Genomic DNA, 23461 nt, shown 5'->3' on the forward strand with positions numbered 1-23461 from the left:
AAATGTGACCAAGTTGTATTTACACTGAAAATACAGGATAGCTGAGCACCAGAAGAGTTAATAATTTATGATGTTAAAAGAATAAGGAGGAAAAGTAATATGCTCCTCTCGGTAGATGCAGAAATAGATTTAATATGTCAACACTCATGCATAATAAAAACATCTGAAGAGATCAGTAATAAGAAAGGAACTTTCATATCCGGACATGGCAAGTACCCATAATGCCACATTCAAGGAAATAATGGAGAGCATTTTTTTAAAAGACAGGCACAAAGTACATATGTCTACTCTGCCCATTTCTTTTCAACACGGTACTGAAAGTTTGAGCCAGAGTATAAAACAAGACAAAGAAATAACGTGTAAGGATCAGAAAGCAAGAAGCAAAGTAGCCACATCTTTGCAGACGACGTAGAAATCAAAAGGATCAACAAAAGAGGGGTACGAATTAATTTTTTTAAAAAGCCACTTGCATTCCTGCTCGTCAGAAAGTTACATGACTGTTAGCAAGAGAGTAGTTAGACGATAAAATTCTGCAGAGCACTTTAAAGCTAATGACCTGGAGATATTTGTGTCAATAGGGATACATCTACAAATATGTAATATTGAATAAAGACAAACTTTGGAAGGATGTATACAGTTTGGTTCCACTCATAGTTTAAGAACACGTTCATATGTAGAAAGCGAACGTTACATCAAGTTAAGGATACTGGTTACTTTTGAAAGCGGGCACAGCATGGGTTTTGCATCGGTGTCTATATATTTCCTAAGCTAGATTGTGTGCACATGTACATAGTTCAAGGTTGTGTATTGTGTGTGCTCCTCTCCTGCAGTTGTTTCCTTGGGGTTGTGCGGGGGAGGGAGGTAATTAGGGTGCTTAGTTCATGGGTTTTGCTTCTCATTTGTTTTCTGCCCTGATTCTCAGTGGACTCCTTTCTGATCTCCTCGTCTGAAATCTCATCACGCCTGTCAAGTTTTCTCACCTTCCCCTTTTTTCTTCTTTCCCACTCATTACTACCTATCATATGTATTTTACTTACTTGTCTTGTTTGTTGCCTTTTAACCCTATCAAAGTATAAGCTCCAGGAGGGTTGGGGGACTTTTTGTTCTTGTTCATTGTTGTATCCCCAACACTAAATCAGTGCCTGGCACATAGTGGGCTCTTGATAAGTACTTGTCACATAAGTAAATATATAAACAATTGATTAAACAAACATTTATTTGGATAAAAATATCCTGCTCCTTGCTATTTCTGTTTTATAGCCTTAATCGACTGTTTTATTGTAGCCATATTAAAAAAGAAACGAACTATATGACAATTTCACACTCTTTTTTTCTTTAAAGATTTTTTAAATGTTTTTTATTTATTTTGAGAGAGAGTGAAAGAGCGTGAGTGGGGGAGTGGCAGAGAGAGGGAGAGAGAATCCCAAGCGGGCTTCATGCTGTCAGCAAGGAGCCTGACACTGGGCGATCCCACCAGGCGCGAGATCATGACCTGAGCCGAAATCAAGAATCGGACGTTTAACTGCCTGAGCCGCCCAGGCGCTCCTTGGTTTCACTCTCTTACTGTGGAATGGTGTTGGGAGTACCAAGCCAGAATTTACGGAGGTTCTTTCTGCTGTTACTGCCACCTTCAAAACACTTTGTGCGATATGATTCCTTCTTGTGGAAAAGAATTAAAAAGTAGTAAGTACAACTTGAGTGCAGAGTGAGCTCTATTCCTAGTAATGAAACTCCACCCCACCTCCCCTACCCCCCAAAATGCATGTTTCTTACCTGGCACCTGAAAATCTGAGTTCTTTCCATTATCTGATAAATCATGTTTTTTATCGCTATGAAATACAGACAAGGGTCTGTTGATGATGGACGGTAGAATACTGGATTAGAGAGGGCCCATCTCAGTCTTCCTGGGGGTTATTCCTTGCTATCCAGTTTGACTCCTGCTTCAAGGACAGGAATTCTGGGAAGTTTTATAGAGGGTTTGTAGTGGGAAAGAAAAGCCCCAGAGACTCTTGATGTTTAAGAACCACATTTGTTGTTGTTGTTGTTGTTGTTAGTGATTCATAAATGAGTTTACCTGTGGATAGGTGTCACAGGTACAACTTTAGATATAGGCTATACGCAGATTTCTTTCTTTAGATATAGGCTATACGCAGATTTCTTTCTTCCTTAAGATTCCTTACTTCCTTAGGCTAGGAAGTAACTCTATCCCGTTCTATTTAACAACTGGACTGATGCTATATTCTCTATGTCTTTGATTACAAAAGGATCTCCATTTGTAAACATTTACATTCTGTAATTGAAAAGAAAGCATATTTATTCACAAGCATGTATTTTCTCATTTCTGAGACTTTTAGAAAGGGAAAGTGGTTTTTTATTTGTGCCTATGAGTAAGATTATAAGATATTAAAAAAAAACCCAATAAATAAAAAACAATACAAAAAATCCCATCACATGCTTTAGTTCTGAGCCTGGCTGGATGTGTGGGGATTTGAAAAGAATAGCTATGAGGAATAGGAGGGAAGGAAAAGAAAGGAGGGAGTATTTGATTTCAAGACAGTACTTATTTTTTCCTTGCTTACAACTGGAGGCAAGCTCATTCCAGAGAGATTTACAGAGAAATCCGTTATAACGAGTTAAGGGTAAGTCATTTCATTCTCGGTCATCTACGACAATTCCGGCACAAGGAGGGGATCAGAGCTGGATTTTAAAGTTCAGAGTAGAAATGGATGAGGAAGATAGCAAATAGCCAGCCAGGGAGAGAGCTGGCAGATTGTTAGTAAGGGACTGGATCAAAGACTGTACAGGAATAGGGTTATCATGACCAGGCTGTCCTGCCGAGTGTCCAGAAACCAAACTATCCACAACAACAAAACAAAAGTCAAGACGAGAGCACTGGAGTTCTTGGAAGCACACATGGAGATGTGGACAGAAGGACGATGTGATGACAACTATCCTTTACAAAATACAACAGTTTAACAGCTTGAGTAAATGACATCGCGATCCTCCCAAATGCTGTCCTGGCTTCTCTGTCATTTTTAACTGCTCAGCTGTTCAAAGGCTGCAGCCGCTTGAGGGTCACTTTTTCAGTGGAGGCCAAGTTGAAGTTGAAGCCAAGTCTCTGGAAATACAAGCAACTAGGTCTTTCCCGCAGGGTGCCGGGTGGGGGGTAGATGGCGGGGGGGCGGGGGGGGGGGGGAGCTGCCAGCAGTGCTCCAATGCCTTGAAGCCCCCGGGGCTCAATTTTCTCTGGCTGTCACTCCCAGAGTCTAATGAGTACTGAACCTACAAGATCCAGACCCTTCCCTCATCTCTACAGGGGTGAGCTCTTCATGGAACAGCCACACACCTGAGTTTCCACTCTTTCTTCCCTCACGTGGCACCACTGAGCCCTGGACCTTTCATCTGGAGTCCGTGGGCCTGGCCCCAGAATGGGACTATTCTGACTTCCGGGAGTTTTAGAATTGACAAATACTGATCTCTTGCTCCTAGAGGAGTTGAGGTGGCGAAAGGTATGGGTTGAGTTCCACTCAGATCATCGAATTCCTGAATTGTCCAGACCTCTGAATTTCAAACAACCAAACAAATTGGTGTCGGTGGTTTCTTCAAGATAATCTGGGGACAACTGCCTAACAATCGAAAGAAGTTGGAGTTGTTTTGGAGTTCCGCATTGCTTGTGGTAGGCAGAATTCAAAACGTGCCCCGTGATCTTTGCCCAGAGTGACTCTCACGGTTGCGTCGTCTTTGGGCACGGTTGACCTTCAGATAGGGAGATGATCCCAGAATTTTGAAGTGGGCCCAGTGTAAACACACGAGCCTTTATAAGCAGAAGAGAAATAGAGCTCAAGTCAGACCGAAGCTAGAGTAGATGGGAGTCTGTGGCTGCTCAAGAAACAAACCATCATATTGTGGGAAGGGCCATGTGACCGGAGAGGATAGGTGTCCTGTAGAAGCCGAGGTTGGTCCCCTACCTGACAAACACCAGGAAAAGAGGGACTTCAGACCTCCTGTGCAAGGAGCTAGAATCCTGCCTGGCCAATACCTTGATTTTAGCCCAGTGAGACTCTGAATCAGGCTGTGCTGGTTTTTTTTTTTTTTTTTTTTTTTCAAAAAAAAATTTTTTTTAACGTTTATTTATTTTTGAGACAGAGAGAGACAGAGCATGAACGGGGGAGGGTCAGAGAGAGGGAGACACAGAATCCGAAACAGGCTCCAGGCTCTGAGCTATCAGCACAGAGCCCGACGCGGGGCTCAAACTCACAGACCGCGAGATCATGACCTGAGCCGAAGTCGGCCGCTTAACCGACTGAGCCACCCAGGCGCCCCTGGTTTTTTTTTAATTTTTTAAAAATATTCATTTATTTTTGAGAGAGAGAGAGGGAGACACAGAATCTGAAGCAGGCTCCAGGCTTTGAGCTGTCAGCACAGAGCCCGATGCAGGGCTCGAACTCACGAACTGCAAGATCATAACCTGAGCTGAAGTCAGTTGCCTAACCGACTGAGCCACCCAGGTGCCCCCAGGCTGTGCTGATTCTAATATCAACCGTGCTGGACTTCTGGTCTACACAATCGAGAGACAATACATTTTTTAAACTGCTGACTTTGTGACAATTTGTTATGGCAGGCAAACAATTCCTTACATCAAATTAAATTCCAGTTGGAGCAGTGATGAATAAATACAATTACAAAATAAATTATATCTGTACAATAAATTATCATAAAACCAAACGAAAACACAAACTGGGAAAAAAATATTTGGCACACATGTTGAGAGTCAATGGTGTAATTAACCTACTACTTAAAGAAGGTGCATAAAATCAGGGTGAATTCTAAAGATGCTTAATCTCACCCATAATAAAATGAACTCAAAACTATGCAAGTTACTATCTTTTCACTGATCACATTAGCAAATATCAGAAAGGTTTTGTATGGGGGTGAAAGAACAGGCATTTTTATTTAATCCTGTCTGTGATGTAAATCGTTTGCCCCTTTGAAGAACAATTTGACAGTCTGTCAAAATTTCAAATGCACATATCATTAGCAACTCTACTTTTGCAAATGTATCCTGAAGATACAAACTCATAAGTATGTACCAAAATATCTATACAGGGCTACCATCACCGCTCTAAAACCGTTAGTGCTGAATGTGCTTTAGAACTTAAAATTGCCTGCATTTTAGAAAGATAAGTCTGTGCATACAACACAGTATTTTTTTTTTGCAACAACTCCAGTGGGAGTTGGGATAACAACCTGTAATGAAACCCAGTAACATGTCAGCAAAAAGATATATGAATTCACATTAAGTAGTATAAAGAGTATAAATAGCCTTACATTGGTTCAAGCTATAGTTTAGCTGCCAAATGAGCGTGCCAAAAATTTGAAGAGACTTGCATTTTTTAAAGCTGTTCGGGCTTCGGAATTTCAGACAAGGATTTTAGACAAGAACATTCATTGCAGCATATTTTTTTTGGTCCTGTAACAGCAAAAGAGTAGAAACAACTTAAACATCTTTATCTAGCCACGAGGGTACTGGGTAAAGAACGATGTCATAGCCATAAAAATGTAATGAAAATATTTAAAGTAATAAAATGATTAAAAATCCTTAAGTAAAAAGACTGTAAGGAGGTATATATGGGTTGATGTTATTAAGTGAATAAAAAGATGCTGTGAAGTGTGTATATTTTGCTTCCATTTGTGTTACACGCGCGCGCACACACACACATCACACACACACACACAGAATCTCGAAGGACAGAAAGAAACCAGGGTTTTGTGACAGTGACTGGTTTTTCTGGGAAGATAAACTAGACAGGGGCTTTTCTCTGCGTTTCTCTTGCACTGACTTTGTAGTTTATATATTTTATCTTTAATTGCCAACATGTATTACTCAAAAAGAAAAAAAAATCTCGAGGATATTAAATGGTTGGCTCAGATTTCTCTGTCCCCAGGTATCCAACACGGCCCTTGCCACCTCTCTGAGGGTGGATATTTGGGAAGACGGCCCTGAGTAGCAGAGAAAAAGTGACGGGAAGAAATTGAAATATTTTATAGACGTTCAGTTTTAACCACAGGCGGTAGAAGGGGATCACCTCTTCTACATCATGAAATTACATATCCTGTCATAGTACATATAACTCCTTACCAAAACCCAGATTACTTGCCCCTTCCGCCTGGAAACAAAGAAAGACAAATGGAGAGTTTTCTGGAAGGCAACTGAAATTAGGAGTGTCGTGGCAATGGAGGGATTGGAACGTGAACTCGAAAATGATACACTGACTCGATTTTTATATTCAAAAGGAAGCGAAAGAACAAGTGAAACAATGATTCAAAATGTTAGCTCGTGGGGAAAAAAGCTCTGGAACAGCTGGAGTCTGTGGCGGGGGACGCACAGGTGCAGCCTGGGAGCCAGGTGGCCCAAGGGGCCCCGCCGCGCGTCTCGGCCAGTAGGGGTCACCCTCCCGCCGGGAGTGGCGCGGGCCACGGAGGGCGAGCGTGCCGGGGACCCGGGGCTGCGCTGTGGGCCGGGCCGCAGGGGTCGTCGCGGGTGGAAATCAACTCTGGGAATCTGTGGCCCCCCCGCTGGGTGCTCGCTCTTCTGCCCGCCGCGCGGAGGAGGAGGGTGGTCTTGGTCAAGGGGCGAGAGGGTGAGCGCCCTCCCGCGGACCCCACCGGAGGCACCTGCCGGCTCCACCCGGGGCGATGGCGACCCGATCCCCTAAGCTCGCCGCCCCCCCCCCCACCCTCGCCCCATGGCGCCCCGCGGGGGATGGGGGGAGAGGGCTCAGCGAACGTGCAGTTGAATCAATCAGATTCAGCAGCAACCGGAGTCCCGCCGCCACGCAGATCCAAGCAGTGATCCAGGCGTGATGGGCACGACCAGCTCTGACTCCGCTCAGAACGGGAGCCGGTGGTCCTGACCCCGGGGATCCGGGATGGTTTCCAGTTGTGTGCCGTGTACCCTTCTCTCCGCGGAGAGGAGATCTGATTATCTTCTATTTAGATCTAATGATCAAGTGGGACAGGAACTGGGGGGAGGGAGCTTGTGGAGCGCACTGGCTGGCTTCTGTCAGTTCTTGCTGGGCGACTAACCGATTGGAGGGAAGAATCATTTACCTTTCGAATATGGATGGGATCAAAGACCACCAGAACTCCAGTGCCTCATCCTGTTGACTCTGTTTCTGGATGTTTGGCTCATTTGCCTTTCCAGCGCAGGCCCACGAAGAGGCAGGGCTTTAGACATTAACCGATACATTTTGTTACTTTTGGAAGCCGGCACTTACAGTCTATGCTGGTGCTAGATTTAACGGGTTTAATTAAAATTACACAGCACTGACTGTATTTCCCTATACCCTGTATTAACTAGAACAGCTCTTTAGTGCTTGAGAGCACCTTGGCCACACCCAGCGAATCCTCAGCCTTCCAGGCACCCCAACCTCCGGGAAGAGACACTGCCTTCCACCCAGCGGCCCCTAAATGGTGCCCATGAGCTCAGAGACAGTCTTGGAGAAAGCTATGTTAAACAATTAAATAACATTAACCAGGTACTGGGTACAGCTCTAAGTATGCGATGTGTATTTTTCTGGTGATTTTAACGCTATGGGGTAGGCACCATCATTATTCACGTATTACATACGAGGCAGAGGGTAACTTGCCCAAGGTATAGAGCTAGTAAGCAATAGCGTCAGGGTTCAACCCCAGCCAGTCTAGTTTCCAGATTCTGTACTTCTAACTCCTACATTAAATCTCTCAGGGCAGCACACTATATGCAATTTCCCTTCAGGGGAGGTCCCTTCCGCAAGATAGAGCAAATGTATCTGCATAGAAGGTAGACAGTTGACCCTGGGGATACTGGACACCACGCCCTCTATCTTCTTTTCCTTGGAAAAGAATAGTGCGTTTCCCTTGTTTGGGAGGAGGGGCCTAATCTTGTCTTACTAGTTGCAGCTAACAATACCACGTTTGTGTTCCGTTTACAACTTGGAGATTACACTATGCGCAACTAAATGCTGGAATCCTGCTTGATCCTACGCCGGACAGGAAAGCATTTTTCTCTGGCCTCTTTTCAAGGTAACTTCTATAGTCTAGATGTATCCTTGGAGTGAAAGTCTTCACTTTTCTGCCTCGTTTTGTCCTTGAAGTACAAAATCGTGGTGGCAAAACACGAGGGGAGGTGGAATAGGGTGAATGGGGGAGGAATGGGTATTGCATATTATGAAAGGAACATTTCTATGATGAGAAATGCTGCTGGGCATGGATGTTTTATTTTATGTTTTTTAAATTTTTTTTTAACGTTTATTCATTTTTGAGACAGAGAGAGACAGAGCATGAACGGGGGAGGGTCAGAGAGAGAGGAAGACACAGAATCCGAAGCAGGCTCCAGGCTCTGAGCTGTTAGCATTGAGCCCCACGCGGGGCTCAAACTCCCGGACCGCGAGATCATGACCTGAGCTGAAGTCAGACGCTTAACCGACTGAGCCACCCAGGCGCCCCTGGGCATGGATGTTTTAATAGGATTCAAAGTCTTGGGATACTACAAAAATTGGATTTTTTTCAGGCTGGAATAGGCAATTAGTAATACTTGGAATGAATGAATCAATGTGTCAGCGTTTTCCTTCTTTACAAAAATCAGTCAAACCAAAACCTCTTTACTCCATTCACCCAGGCAACTTACAACTCCAGTGTTTTGCTCTTCTTGTAGCAACATTCAGAAGACCTGTCTTGAATGTCTGTCTTCAATGCCTCTCCTCCCTTCCTCTCTTAAATCCACTTCAGACTTTCACTCTCACCCCTCTACCCAAACAGCTCTTAACCACCTCAACAATGACCTTCACTGCTTCTTGGCATGGAGTCTATCTTCTGGAGCCTTCAGCAGCGTTTGACTCCGTGGATCACTTCTACTTTAGCGAAACCTTTTCTCACTTAGCTTCCAGGACTCGGTGCTTTCCTTCCTGATGGTCCTTCTACCTTGCCAGTGATTCCTTCGCAAGTTCCTTTTCCCTTTGACATCTAAATGTTGGGGTTCTCTAGGGTGCATTTCTTCATCCTTGTTCTTTGTATACACCTCCAGATCCACCCGGCCCCTTGGTCCATGCTGCTGTGTGGCTAGAGATGCTGTCATTATAAACGATCTACCAGAGCCCCCTGCCATCTGGCTTCCAGTTGGTTTTAGCCATTGGAAGGAGGAGGTGAGATGGCAAGATGGGAGAAAAGGAGGATTGGAGTATTTACTTCCTTGGGTCCCTCCCTGCTGGGCCAAAGTTGGGAAGAGGCTATGTTTTACTGAAGGCCACAGCCTCAGCAGGTGCCCTCTCATAGCTACAGCCACAGCCACAGGTCTCTTTGGATTCTGGTGTCTGTTGTTTCTTCTTGCCTTTCACTTAAGAAATTCCGAGGATTTTAGGAGCTCTGTGCCAGGAATGGGGGACGAAGACCAAATGTGTATTTCTTATTATTAATCACAGTATCACCATAACATGTCCAAAAGTGAGCTGGTTTTCAAGGTCCAGTTCTGGGGGTGCCTGGATGGCTTAGTAGGTTAAGCATCTGCCTTTGGGTCGGGTTCGTGAGTTCGAGTCCTGCATTGGGCTCTGTGCTGACAGCTCAGAGCCTGGAGCCTGCTTCAGATCTGTGTCCCCATCTCTCCCTGCCCTTCCCCTGCTTGCACTCTGTCTGTCTCTTTCTCTCAAAAATAAACATTAAAAGAAAAGTTTTGTTTCTTGTGTGCCCTTTGTCACTCTGACCATCCATCTCAGCTCATCTGGACGTCATCCTGCGGTGCCTTGAAATCTCATTTCAGTCCTGAGGACAGGCAGCACAGCATAGGCCAGGAACCTTCCAGCTCTTCCATATACTCCGCTGACTTTCTGAGTGTGGCTTCAGCCCACAGGGGAGGCCTGTTTCGGTGATGTGGAAATCGCAGCAAAAGAGTCTCTTTATTACCATTTAATTCCTGATGATGAGACTGACCACCAGATAACCACCATCGTTTCACAAAGCACATTGCAGCCACTTGAGCAAGATTGCCGGGAGGACGGGGTAGAACCCGAGTGTTGCTAGGTGGCATGAGGGAACATTCTAGAGCAGTGAATGGGGGTTCGTGGCCTTCCACTGACAGGGAGCTCATTCTTGCACGCTCTGAAGCTCGCTGGGGCCTCTCATGTATCTAACGAATGGTAATAAAGCAACGGCTATCTGTTCTGGCACTGTACCAGACTATCTGTATTAGCTCACAAGCCTGCGAGGCACCTGGGATATCTCCATATTCCAGAGGGGGTGACTAAGGTACAGAGGAGACTCTACTTACCTAAGGTCAATAAATAGCCCACTGCTACCCTTTCCCTTCCCACGTGTGCACTATTTGAGTCACGTGCACACAGGGATTACCGGATAGGCTTTATTTCCGGCAAACTGGGCCTGAGGCTCCCAGTAGATTTTGCTGGTCCTTTCTCTGTGAACTGAGATCACCCTGCACGGATGCATGTCGTCAGCCTTCGCTCTGGTGGCAGAGCCTGCCTTACGGGCGCGGGAAAGAGAATTTGCACGGCCTGGGGGCAGGCCAGCTCTGGGTGAGCTCAGCGTGTCTGCTCATTCCCTTTGTTTCATGTCGTGTGTGAGTCACCCAGCATCCCACAGGGCGGACCGGCAGAGGTGGCCGGAGGTCCAGCAGCTTCTGGGGGATGTTGTGGAGCCACACGTCATGGAGCTTTTGGAAACTTTGGGTCTATATATTCTTGTGAGAGAAAAGAGTGGAAAGGCAGTAATGTATTGCTGTGGAAATAGTTTTGACCTCGTGGGCCCTCTGCCCGAGTTTCCTGGATCACACTTCAGGAACCATTGTTCCAGCACCAACTACTGCTTCTTGGTGTTTCCCCTGGGTTCATCAGGTAAACTTTTGCTCCCAGAAAGTTCTGGAAGGGGTCAGAACAGCGGGTGCAATGAAATTATAACAAGGGAGGGGCCCGCAAGGCTGTGACTTTCTGCTCTCGTTCTTTTTCTAATATTGATTTATGTGTTGGGGACTCTGAGTTTTTGTTCCGAGATTTCCTTGCCGAGGGACTTAGTGCAAGTTCTAAAAATAAGATGGCAACATAGCTCTCTCAGCTCTTCTGAGCGCTCCTTGAGGTGGGGCTCATTACTCTTTTGGGGGGAAGTTCTGGGTCAGTATTTATAAAATGCTTAGAACAGTATCTGGCATACAGCAGCTACTGCTATATTAGTGTTTATTAAAATAAATAAGTAAAAAATAAATAATGAGTTGCCAAGGGCCGTGATGGTGAGTCTAAGGCTATTTACCTGACCTTCCCCAGAGGATATTAGGGGCTTCTCATTTAACCACACAAGGAACTAGATTTCCTTTATGAATTCTGCCCCGATGGGGACATTGTGATAGCCTGAAAGCCAAAAAAAACCCCCAAAAAACAAAAAAACAAAACAACCCAAGGAACTCAGTAGGGGTTGTGCTTTAAGGGATCACAGACTTCTGTCCCGCTGACTAGGGAAGAAGAAAGGCCTCGGACTTCTTTTATTCGGGGCGGAGGCCAAACACGGGCTAGCTCAGGAACGTCAGCATTTTCTATTCCTCACTTCAAGGAAAAGAATTAAGGTTAAGACGATGAAGACTAGCATACTTTGTTACTGAAAATAATTACGGTAAGGTTATATATGATAGTTATAATCATATCACGTAATTATGTATAATCATATGGTCTGTAATTATGTAACAGGATTATTATCGTGCTTATGAAAAATAGATCAAAATTTAGATTTAAAATGAATGGAAACCAAGGTGACAAATAGTACATAAGTTTCAAAGATACATGATCAATAATGAAGATAAATCACCCACGATTAAACTAGATAAAATAGAGCAATTTGGCTGTGGGTATCACTGAAGATCAAGCCTTTATATGAAATACAGTAAGTGGCTATGCACACAAAATGCTATGCTGTTCATTATAGGGGCAGAATTTTCTGGAGTGAGGGGACCTTGGCTAAGCGTCTCACTTTGAGGCTTCTCTGGGGCCAGAAGTTCCCCCTTCTGGGGACACGGCCCATCCCCCAGCCATTTCCTAGGTAAAGGCACCGGAGAGCTGCCAGTGTTTTTATACTAGAAGATTCCGGGGATCAGAGCCCTTCTTTCAAATTGCAGCCTCCTTTCACAGAGTGGACACGCAGTACGTGGTGGTCAAACCCGATGTTTCGTTTCACAGAAAATTAAGAGAACGTTTCCTACACTTGATCTTAGCCAAAAGGCCGAGGTAAGTTGCAGATACTGATGACTTAGTGGGTGTCCGATGACTCTAGATGCTCACAGCGCCTGCCCCCCTGCCCTCAGGGCCTTTATTCCCGTGGTGCAGGGGTCCACATTTGGAGTCCTGTTTCCTTTCATGCGGCTGCTGCGGGGGCCCATCATACTGTTGGCAAATAAGGAGTATGTTTTACGTATAAAAGTGCATTCACTGTGGATCATAGAAGACGCATTTCAGGTCTGGGAAATGAAGACAGCGGCTATTTATGTAAATTGAAAGTTTTAAGAGTTTTCAGAGTTTACTTTGCCTTTATCCTACCCATTCCGGTGGGTCCTGCCCAGTAGGGTTTTGTCTGACAGTCTAGTCCCGCCCACGCAGGATTTTCCAAGCTAGCGTTCCACGCGCGGCGCGAGCCTCTTAGCATTTACCATCGCGAGCACTTAGCACCTACGAGAACGGCCTGCTTCCCTCATGTTGGTTGCTTGGCTCGGGGGAACATATAAATGTGGGGATGAGGGAATATCAATGGAGAAACTATTTCCCCAGCGTGTCCTGTAGGAATGTTACTCTGCTGCAAAATGCTGGCTGGTAATAAAAGCAAGTAGGGCGGAAAGAAAGGAAGGAGAGGAGAGAGGAGAGGGAGAGGGTGGGAAGAAGGAAGGAGGGAAGGAAGGAAGGAAGGAAGGAAGGAAGGAAGGAAGGAAGAAGGAAGGAAGGAAGGGAGGGAGGAAGGAAGGAGGAGAGGATGGAGGGAGAAGGAAAGAAGGAAGGAAGGAAGGAAGGAAGGAAGGAAGGAAGGAAGAAAGGAAGGAAGGAAGGAAGAAAGGAAGGAAGGAAGGAAGGGAGGGAAGGTAGACAGTAACAAAAAAAGGGAAATTTCCATGGGAATTCTTTACCGCGAAACCTCCAAGATCTTTGTTATGCTAATCCCATGTTAGGGCGTCCCTCCCCCCACCCCACGATGCGGTGCACCCCAAATGCATTTGATCGCAGATCTCCTTTTTGAGAGCATCTTGTGGCGAGAATGCCCTGTGAATACACTCTGGAGACTGCTGTCCTTCCTATATGTTTATTGTTGTCGTAATGTTTCTCCTTTTTGAGGATGCTTACAAACAAACTGGCAAGAAACATGCTAGCATAGTAACCGTGTTGCCTCTCCATGACCCTGGCCCAACGACCAAAATGTTGCAAGTTGTTAATGAGTGACCTGTCATTCTTTGCTCAGCTGTGCTGTTTGTGAATTCCTTCCCAGCCATGCCTTCCGGTGGCACAGATCGGTGGGTGAGTTCTAGGGCCTCAGAACCCTTTTCAGCACCGTCACCCCGAAGCAGCTACCATTATGGCCCAAACTTTTCTTGGGTCATGTGCATTGTGACATATGTGTCTTGTATCACAGGGCATTATGCTTGCACGTTGGGGTGTCTGCCCCCCACAGCCTCTCTGTGAGCAGCCTCCAGCCCTCATCTGGCCCGGGGAGGGGGTCCAAGAGCAGTGTCACTCTTCTCTTTGCATCTCTGCCACTACCTCGGTAGTGCCTACTCCTAACTAATACTTCATAGCTGGTGGCTGGAGGGGCGCCCGGGTGGCTCAGTCGGTTAAGCGTCCGACTTCGGCTCAGGTCATCATCTCACGGTCCGTGAGTTCGAGCCCCACGTCGGGCTCTGGGCTGACAGCTCGGAGCCCGGAGCCTGCTTCAGATTCTGTCTCCCTCTCTCTCTGCCCCTCCCCTGCTCATGCTCTGTCTCTTTCTGTCTCAAAAATAAATAAAAACATAATTGGTGGCTGGATTCAAACCAAGTAAAGGATTTACTGAAGGGGAGATTTGTCGTCCGAGTGACAAATCTTGCATCGATTTTCTTATGAGGCTTTCTCTTTTTGAAAAGAGCCAGTAACGCTAAAAAGCAACCTAGTGGGAATGTTCACACTTTGCATTTTAGAGCGCTGGGGGGAGAACAAGTCAAGAGCATGGGTATTTACGGATGTACTTGCTAAAACTCCCTGGGATAGATAGAAAGTGTGGTCCCCAGTAATCCCTCCCCTCGTACACACAACACACACACACACACACACTTGCAAGAACCTTTATTCCTGATGCCGGAACACCACTGAAAACAGAAATGGTGAGAGGTGAAAATCAGACTTTCTATATCGAGTTTGGGATCGCGTAGTACGAACGCAGGTTTTCCAGCAGTGATGGGAAGGGCGATCCGTCGGGAAAGGCTTCATGCATCCGGTGGGACTTCAGCGGGAATAAAGGAATGTCAGCACAGTCGAAATGTGCCGATGTGATCTTTTTCTGATCTCTTATGATTTGGGCAACAGGAGACAATCACCCAAGACTATGTTCTAACATGATGTTTGGTTGTGGACAGGTTAACAGACATGAAAAAAAGTAGGTGTGTGCCACGCACCCAATATACACCCTCAGATAGACCTCGTTTCTTCAATTCTAACACTTACATTTTCATGTTTTAACTTCTTGGAAATTGTGATGGGTCTCCCAGTCAACAGGATGTCAGTTTAATTGGCAGCATTTTTTTTCTTTCTTACTAGAAAATAATGGTTCATGTCACAAAATATGGTATCCTGGGTCAGATGAAATATGGCAATGAATATTTATGTGCCTATTTCCATATGTATAAACGTACATGCTCGTGCATATGTATATCTATACTCACATCGGCGTTTGAGCTTGTGTTAGGGATGTAGTTTGCTGTCCTCTGGTAATTTGGAAAGGATGAGGTGCTCCAGTAGGCATAAGGCTTAGCCCTTTATTATCTGTCTAACCTGCCTTTTGGATGTGACTGGTCTCCATTTTTACTCGGAAAACTAGCAGAATAATAATTCTATGCCAAGCGGTGTCTGTAACACATGTTGAATTAGTTATGGTTGAGGGGTCTGTTTAGATCCATGCCTTCCCAGCCCATTTTCAAGTCCCAGGAGATTAGGGATTTGTGTCTTGTGTTGACACAGGCTGTGCTAAGTTATATTCCGTAAGCCCGAGGGCAGGAGACAGCCGTGATGGGACTTTTTTTCCCTGAAGTAACTTGCGAGGACGCTGCTCATCAGTTGGTCCTACTTCCTTCCTCTGGCTTATTTTCCAGGTACATGCAATCACCAGAGAGATGACAAATATAAGAATAAGGATCTTATAAGGTTGTTCACTGTCAGGTACTAGGTGAGCAGCACCAGAGACTCCCTCCCTTGGCTTCGGTAGGAATGAGTCATACACGTTCCTATTTCTTTTCTGGTTGTGCCCGTTCCAGCAAAAGTCTGAGTCTCCTGGTCCACTCACCATTATCGCAGGCCTTCGAAGCAGTGGTATGAATCCCCCCAAAGTACTGTTGACCCTTGAGCAACAACACGGGGGTTGGGGCATTGACCCCTCAAGCAGTTGAAATTCCACATATAACTTTAGACTCCCCCCAAAACTTAACCACTAATAGCCTACTGTTGGCCGGAAGCCCTACCTATAAAATAAACAGTAGATTAACACACATTTGGTATGTTATATGTATTACATGCTGTCTTCCTACAATAAAGCAAGCTAGAGAAAAGGAAACGTTAAGAAAATCATAAGGAAGAGAAAATCCATGTACAGTACTGTACCTTATTTATCGCAGAAAATCCCCTTATAGGTGGACCTACGCAGTTCAAACCTGTGTGGTTCGAGGGTCAACTGTAAGTTACGTGAACATTGTTTAACTGAAAACTGCCTCCTCTACAACTTTTCCAGACCTTTCTCTGCTTCTTCTCTCTAAGCGCCAGCCACACTGCTCTTCCTTCGGGACCCCCTAACCCCATGCTTCTTCTCATCTAAGGCCCTTATCTCAGGTTCATCTTCCTTCTAGAAACTCACCTCCCCTTTTACCTTGGCGACGTCTCCTTTCCCTCCGGGAAGCCTTCCTTATCTCTCCGGATGAGGTCAGGTCCCCTGTTCCAGGCTTTCTTAGCCCCTGTACTCCTTCCTAGCACTCATCATAATCGTGATTAAAACATTAATTGAATAATTACTGTCTTACTCTTTGGTGTCCCTGCCAGAGTAAAAGCTCCAAGAGGGAGGGTTATTTATGGGTGTTTTCTGTGTCCCCAACACCTGGGACGGGGACTTTATAGAGAGTAGCCAATAGAAAACACATTGAATGAATGACCAAATAGGAGAGCTCTCATTAACTGAAAGGAGTTTTCCCTTAAGAGGTGAACTATTTTTGAGCCATCCTAAGGCCGCTCTCGCTTTGAGCACCACCAGCCATGAGAGTTGGCGATAGACGCTGTGGTTTTGAAGGCACCGACGACAGAATACAGAAAGAGGGAAGGTCTTCTTAGGCTCCGAAGGGTCTTTTTGCAAGATGAGCTGTAATAGGAAAAGAGAAAACTCATCGTTGGCCTACAGAAACTGTGTATTATTTGATCGTGGTCACACTCAAGGCCAACTTCAGTTAGCCTCTTCGTGTTTTTCTCTGTGGCTCTTGTAGAGTGCGTCATAAGGTCATCGATTTGGAAGGGAAATTGGGAGGAGAGAGAGCGGTGTGTTTTCTGGACAAACACCAGCCTATCAGATGTCCTTATTGGATTAGATTACAGGCATGAACAAACAGCATGGAAGTTGGCCGGACATGCACTGATCATGCCTTGTTTTCTGTTCTCTGTGATGAAAGAACAGACCTATCACATAATGGTGTTCAGTAGAGGTATTTGTTAAATGAATGAGTTAATGAATTCCCAAGCAATAGGGCAGTGGGCATTTTATCCCCTGGCCAGTAACACCACATTGCATATGTTGCCTCGGCCGGGCATTGGAATGCTTAATAAAAATTGGGCCCCCTAGTGGTATTAAAACTGATAAGACAACAAGGAGAGGAAATGAGGGAGAGACAGATTGATCTGGGGGAGAAAGGGAATGATTTGAACAGAGTCACAGCATGCATGTGATCTAAAATCCAGGCACGAAGTGAGAGTTTGTCTCCTTGATGTGTCCTGGGCCTCAGACACGTCACAATATGTTGCCCTCAGTCTTTTCTTGTTGACAGTCCGATAGATGAGCCACTAACTGATTCTTGTCCCTCAAATTTTTCTCTCGTTCTTAATCTTTGTCAGAACAAACAATTTCCCCCCACCCCTAATTTACTTTCTACGAATATCTTCAAGATGCCATCTCACACACAAGCCTCTTCAGCGGGTCCAGGGGAGCTCAGCCTACCCCAGTCTTCAGAGTTTGGTCACCGGGGCCTTCCCCGGGGTGAGGTGAGGACTGTGGCCTTCACGTGGCCCCAGTCCTGGGAAGTGACACCGTCTTTCATGTAGACGTCCATGCCAGGAACTGGATTCCATCCTCAGAATCCCATCTTCTTCCTTCAGAGCTACTCAGCCTCCAGGTTCTCCTAGTTATTTTCCTTCTAAACACTTTTCATCCTTCTCATCTCTATGACATGCCCATGGTCAGTCCTTCCCCCTCTCTACTACGGACCATGCCTCCAGCCTCATCCCAATTCTTGGCCTGTTCCATGAACCTCTTCTCCCCACTGTGGCCAGAAAGGTGTAACTGAGCTGCCTTCCTTTCCTTAAAAGCTGTGAAGTGCCCAGACCCAGGCACAGCCCACACTCCTTGGCATCGGATGCAAGAAGATCTGTCCCTTTTGTGCCTTAACAGGCACATATTTATGAGTAGCATCCCCGAGCTCACTCTCAGAAGTGCTCCGGGTTGGGTGGTAAATTATATGGTCACCCGACACATAAAGCCTTTTATGATCTGCCTCCCACCCACTTGTCCAGCTCTGCCTTCTGCTCCCCACTGCCTGGGCTTCCTCCTCAGTCTCAAGCAGGACGATGGCAGCCGTTCAGGGAATCACGCGCAGGTACGACAGCGTCTAAAAGACGAGCACAACTGTTTTCTCCGTGTTGCTTTCTTGGGACTGGGGAGACCTGTTCCAGAGCCCTTGGCTGACTTCTCCTCATGTCTGATTGGCAAGGATCGAGTCACATGCCCTTTGCTGAAAGAGTTCCTGGCAGGCAGAATAGAGTCACCACGATTGGTTTTGTTTGACCCTTCGGGGTAGAATAGATGTTAGAGAACAGAGCCCAATAGTGACTACAACGCCAGTCTTAACTGAATTTGTCTCTGGGTCTGTTCATTCTCCTCAATGGCAAACTCCGCGAGACCAGTGCCGGTTGCCCGGTGCTTGGAGTTAGCGATTATTGTTGTTGAGCTTTTGGGTGGAAGTAAGCAAGGTTATGGGATGTGGGCAGAAAGAGGCTTGATCCCAGTTCTGTATTTACTGCCTATGCAGGATCCAGAATTCAGATTTCTCACCCTGTGAAATGAAGCAAAGATTACTGCCCAACACATGTAACCTATATAAAGTGGCTGAAACAGCCACAAACATTGCCTCGCCTTCTTACCATTTTTGTCATTTTGCCAGAAGACATTTTTTGAGTGAGGCCGTTGTCACGTTTGTGTGCGTGCGTGCGTGTGTGTGTGTGTGCGCGCACGCAAGCAGGGACACCTGAAAGGAAAATAGTCTCTACAAAAAGTGTCATTCGTGCTACTATCATCTGGAATTTGCAAGCTCTTGGTTGACTCTTAGACTGACCTGAGGAAAAAAAAAAAAACCTCTCCTAATCTAGTTTTTGTTCCAAGACAATGTTTCTAAAGTGCGGCTAGCAAATTACCACAGCACCCGAAGATGATTTATGCACAAAAAATTTCATGATTGTATCATTTAGGGGAACATAATTTCCCCTCAGACATTCATCATAACGTTAGCACGTTAGAGACTTAGGTCCCTTTGGAGAGAGACGCTTGTCTTTATTGTTTAACCCGTGGCCCCCCAAACTTATTTTAGCCCAGAGTTCTTTTTTTTTCCCTCTGGCACTCAGCAACATCTCTGGGAATGCCTTCTAGGGAATCGTATCAGTCTAGTAACTAAACCCCTGGTTCTCAAGGTTAGGTGCTCAGACCTCCCATCTTCCTCACGAGGGAAGGTCATTGGTGTACATGGAGTCTAGACTCTTTAGACTCTAGACCGGACTCCAGGCCAAAACTCTAGAACAACTCTAGACCCAGGTTATTGGTGGCAGAGTCACTGAAGGCGAGTATTTTCATTTTCTGTTTGTTTTGAAGAAGTCATCTTACGCCTTGGGACTGAGCTTGAACTGCTTCATGCCCAAAGCCTTTCCCAACCCCAATATCCTATGAAAAGCTCCAGGATGAGTATAAATAAGATGGTTATTTCTATTTTATCAAACATAGGCTTCTTTTCTTTGTTTCTTTGTTTTTTTTAGTGATATTTAGGTTTAAACAGTAACGTGGGGGTGAGCTGTAGAACCCTTCACCCTAGGGGTTCTGATCACTCTAAGTCGGATTTCAGAGAGTGTGAATTATTTCCTGAGTGTGGATCATTTACAGCCTCTGCAGGGCTGCCTCTGGGGCAAAAGCATAGTAGATATGGCTGAACAATTATTGCTTGTTCTCTGTTTTTTAATGTTTATTTATTTGTTTTGAGGAGGGGGGTGCAGAGAGAGGGGGAGAGAGAGAATCCCAAGCAAGTCCCTCCCTGTCAGCCCAGAGCCCGACATGGGGCTCAAACTCACAAACCATGAGATCCAAGAGTGAGATGATGACCTGAGCCAAAATCAAGAGTCAGACATGGAACCAACTGAGCCACCCAGGTACCCCAACGATTATTGCTTATTTTCTATACTGAAGGAATGTCTGTTGAGAATCAGTTGTAATAGGAAAAAAGTTTATACTTTTAGTTGCTCAGATAATTATGAATGAGTCTTGAGTTCAGAATTGAGGTCCCTGTTGTGTTTTTAATATAGGGGCTTGTCTCTTCTTGGGTCATGGCACCAGTAGTTATCTTCTGCCCCAAAACCAGGGCGTTACGGGCAGCAAAGCTCAGATCTGTCAGCGTTTCTGCTCATGAGGGTCCCAGCTGACCTGGTAAGGGACAGGGTTGGGACCATGAGATCACATGTCTTCAGTTTGCCAGTAATTCCTAGAGGAGCCCAACTCGCTCGTCTCTTTCCAATTTATAGCTTTCCACCCTTCCTATACATGTTAAATACCACCCATTTTAATCCAAATTTTATTAATCTCGTTTTCCTTTAATTTTAAGACCAAATTATATCTATTTTTGCTTTCACTTCCAGATGGACCTGGATGAAGACACTGCTGAAAATTTTTACCAAATTTGCTAGAATGTGAAACGCGTATTAGGTCGACTGTTCACATCTCATATCTGAAACTGAGGATGAAGCTCCCTGAAACACCGCCACCTCCCACCCACATGCCGAGAGCTGCCATGTTAGTGGGAGCATTTGTAGTGAACCAGCCCAGGTGCCCTGAGACCATGGGGCACCTGGCTTTCACGGCCAGGTTAGAAGAGTGTTGTGTGTGAGTGTTTGCGTGAGTGCGTACCCCCTAAGAAAATGAAGGAAAAGTCTTTAGGGAAATTATCTTTCAAATATGAATGCTTGCACATGTTCTACAACATTCTACCTAACGTTTTATGTAATAATGTTAAGATAACTGTTGGAATCGCTCATTGTTCTGCTCATACCATCCTATTTGCTAGGGCTTAGCCCGAAGGGGGGAATAGGCTGAGGCCCCAGTGATGGCCATGTAGGAGCCTACTTCCCACTTCCGGTGGCTTCTCCAGCACTGTCAGACCTCCTCCTGCAGTCTTAGCTTTTATCCTTTGCTTTTGAACATATTGTCTGTTGTCTCATTTCTTTTGCCTCAACATGCACAAATAGTCCTTAGCAAGAGTGTTCAAAATTTCCGAGTAGTGGGGCACCTGGGTGGCCCATCCGGTTGAGTCTCCAACTTTGGCTCAGGTCATGATCTCACAGTTCGTGAGTTCGAGCCCTACATCGGGCTCGCTGCTGTCAGCACAGAGCTCTCTTCGGATCCTCTGTCCTTCTTGCTCTCTGCCCCTCCTCCTCATCCTCCTCTCTCTCTCAAAACTAAATAAACATGAAAAAAAATTCCCAGCAGTGAATTGCAGAATTAGACATCTTTATCGATAGCTTGCCTACATTTTCTCTTGTCACACACTTTTGGAATAATATTTTATTACAAATAGTTTTGAGTTGAGAAGCCCCATGCTAACATTGGGTTTGATTCCAAGCAACGTGTGTTAAGTGTGTTTGGAGTCTTTGTATGTATAGTTGCACGTGTTTTCCTTTTCCTGGGAAGGTTTCTTCCTGGCCCAGCTTCGTGGTGCAACTCGAAGGGAATTAAACTTGAGCAATTCAAAGTAATTGAACTGATTACATTAAATCTCATCCACAGTTTCTAAGTGATGCAGCTGTTGGGACCCAGAGCATGTTCGCAGCGGTGGCAGGACGATGGGAGGACTGGTGCCTAGTTCATACAACATCTAATTAAGGAAATTTTCTCCTATAAGTCTCAGGTGAGCCACATCCCCAGCCCCATCTGAGATGAGGTTGTGTAATAAGCACGTGTGTTCCTTGTTGAATGTTTCTCAGCACGATGCTCTTCCCTGTAAAGTAGACTGAGAAATCCCAGCTCGATGACGTGTAACCATGGGATGGGGTGGGGTGGGGGGCTCTTCTCCCGGTAACTGCTACCAGCTTGGCTTAATCCGACCTCAGTCTGATCCGACAACTTCCGGTCACTTCTGGTTTACAAGTTTCATCTCTGGTAGACATTCTTCAACCACATTAGATATTATCACTTTGGGTCCTCGTCCGATTTAAAGTCTTTCTTCCCCACCCCAGTGCAGCTTGGGCTCAGCACAAGTGTGAGGTTGGACCTCCCCTGTCTCCCTCCTTCTGCCCTCAGTGTCTCAACGCCTGCACAGGGCTGGGGTCGGGTCGGGCGAGGGAAGGACTTGGCTCACACATCCTTGGCTTCCCTTTGTTTTTTAATTTTTTTAAAAAATGTATTTTAGAGAGAGAGAGAGCTCATGAGTGGGGGAGAGGGAGAATCTCAAGCAAGCTCCATGCTCAGCGTGGAGCCTGAGGCAGGGCTTGATCCAACGACCCCGGGATCATGACCTGAACCAAAATCAAGAGTCAGACGCTCAACCGACTGAGCCACCCAGGCGCCCTGGCTTTCCTTTGTTTTTCAGCAGTTCTTGCTATGCTGGTGGCTGTTGCTGGTGATGTGGGACCGTTGACTTCTGTTTGGTTGGACTGAGCCTCTGCTGTCCTGGGGTTCTTGGTGTGGGGGCGACGCCCTCCAAGTTCTCCTCCCTTCGCCTTGCCTTTGGGGCTTTCACCCTCAGGGGGGCTGCTGCTCCAGAGTTACTGGTAGCAACTTACCTAATCGCTACGGGTTGTGGGGACCTTTGGGGTCCCTCTCAACAGCCTCCAGAACTTCGGGACCCTGAGCAACCACCTCAGAGTTTCCAGGTGCCTCTGCCTACAGGTGAAGCATGGACCCCCTGCCCATTGGATGGGTTCAGGTATCAAGGTGAAAGCCCCCTTTTCCTCATGGGGCAGGGGGGCTAAATGGAGAAGACATTCTCCTCAATATATCTCTAAATACATGAATGGATGTAGTAAAAAGTGTCATATTCCCTCAAAATTGAAGTACTCAGTTTTCCTTTTCACCATTTCTTTCTAATTTGATTGTTTAAGATTTTTATTTATAGGGAGAAAGTATTTCAAAGTGAAAATGAGGACACAAGCCATTGGACAACTGTGCCACGAGCCCCCCCCCCCCCCCCCGCCACCCTCTTTTTGAGAGAGAAGTTAGTACAGGAAAGCAGCATCCTGGCCTTTGTGCCTCAGTCACACTCTGGAACGGAGAGAGTCGCTTGGCTTATCATGAGGCTCGATTTTCTTTTCTATAAAACAGAAGCAGTCGTCTCATGGATTTCCTACCCTTCAGAGGGTTTTGCAAAGATTTAATGCAACGGTATATAGGTTGGGGTTTCTTAAACCCCTTGCCTGGGTTGCGACAACTAGAATTGTCTCTGGACACTGCCGAATGTCTTTTGGGGAGCACGTGTATCCCCAGCTGAGACCAGGGTATGAATGAGTGACTTCAGATGACTGGGTACAAGCCATCCTGGAGCTTGATATGCCTTGTGAAGCCCAGGGATTTCAACTGCTCTTCTCCTTCTCTTCCTCCTCCTCCTTCTTTTTTTTAAAAATGTTTTTTATTTACTTTTGAGAGAGAGAGAGACAGAGTATAAGCAGGGGAGGGTCAGAGAGAGAGAGGGAGACACAGAATCCGAAGTGGG

At 45.8% G+C, this 23461-nt stretch overlaps 1 long non-coding RNA gene across 3 annotated transcripts in view; it reads left to right on the plus strand.

Annotated features, from left to right (window-relative positions):
* The first annotated feature begins 10456 nt into the window (after positions 1-10456).
* The window catches only part of LOC109276651 (uncharacterized), a 34079-nt gene continuing 21074 nt past the window's right edge, over positions 10457-23461 (plus strand). The window contains exons 1-4 of one of the 3 annotated variants that reach the window (XR_002084780.2): positions 10457-10880; positions 12146-12254; positions 20397-20622; positions 21541-21661. This is a non-coding gene — a long non-coding RNA (uncharacterized LOC109276651). Of the gene's footprint in view, positions 10881-12145; positions 12255-18008; positions 18101-20396; positions 20623-21540; positions 21662-23461 lie in introns of those variants that run through there. The other 2 variants (XR_008424534.1, XR_002084781.2) reach the window with 2 other exon arrangements.

This window comes from Panthera pardus, unplaced genomic scaffold, assembly GCF_024362965.1.
Source record: "Panthera pardus isolate Hobbes unplaced genomic scaffold, ASM2436296v1 HiC_scaffold_21, whole genome shotgun sequence".
In the NCBI taxonomy this organism is placed as follows: domain Eukaryota; kingdom Metazoa; phylum Chordata; class Mammalia; order Carnivora; family Felidae; genus Panthera; species Panthera pardus.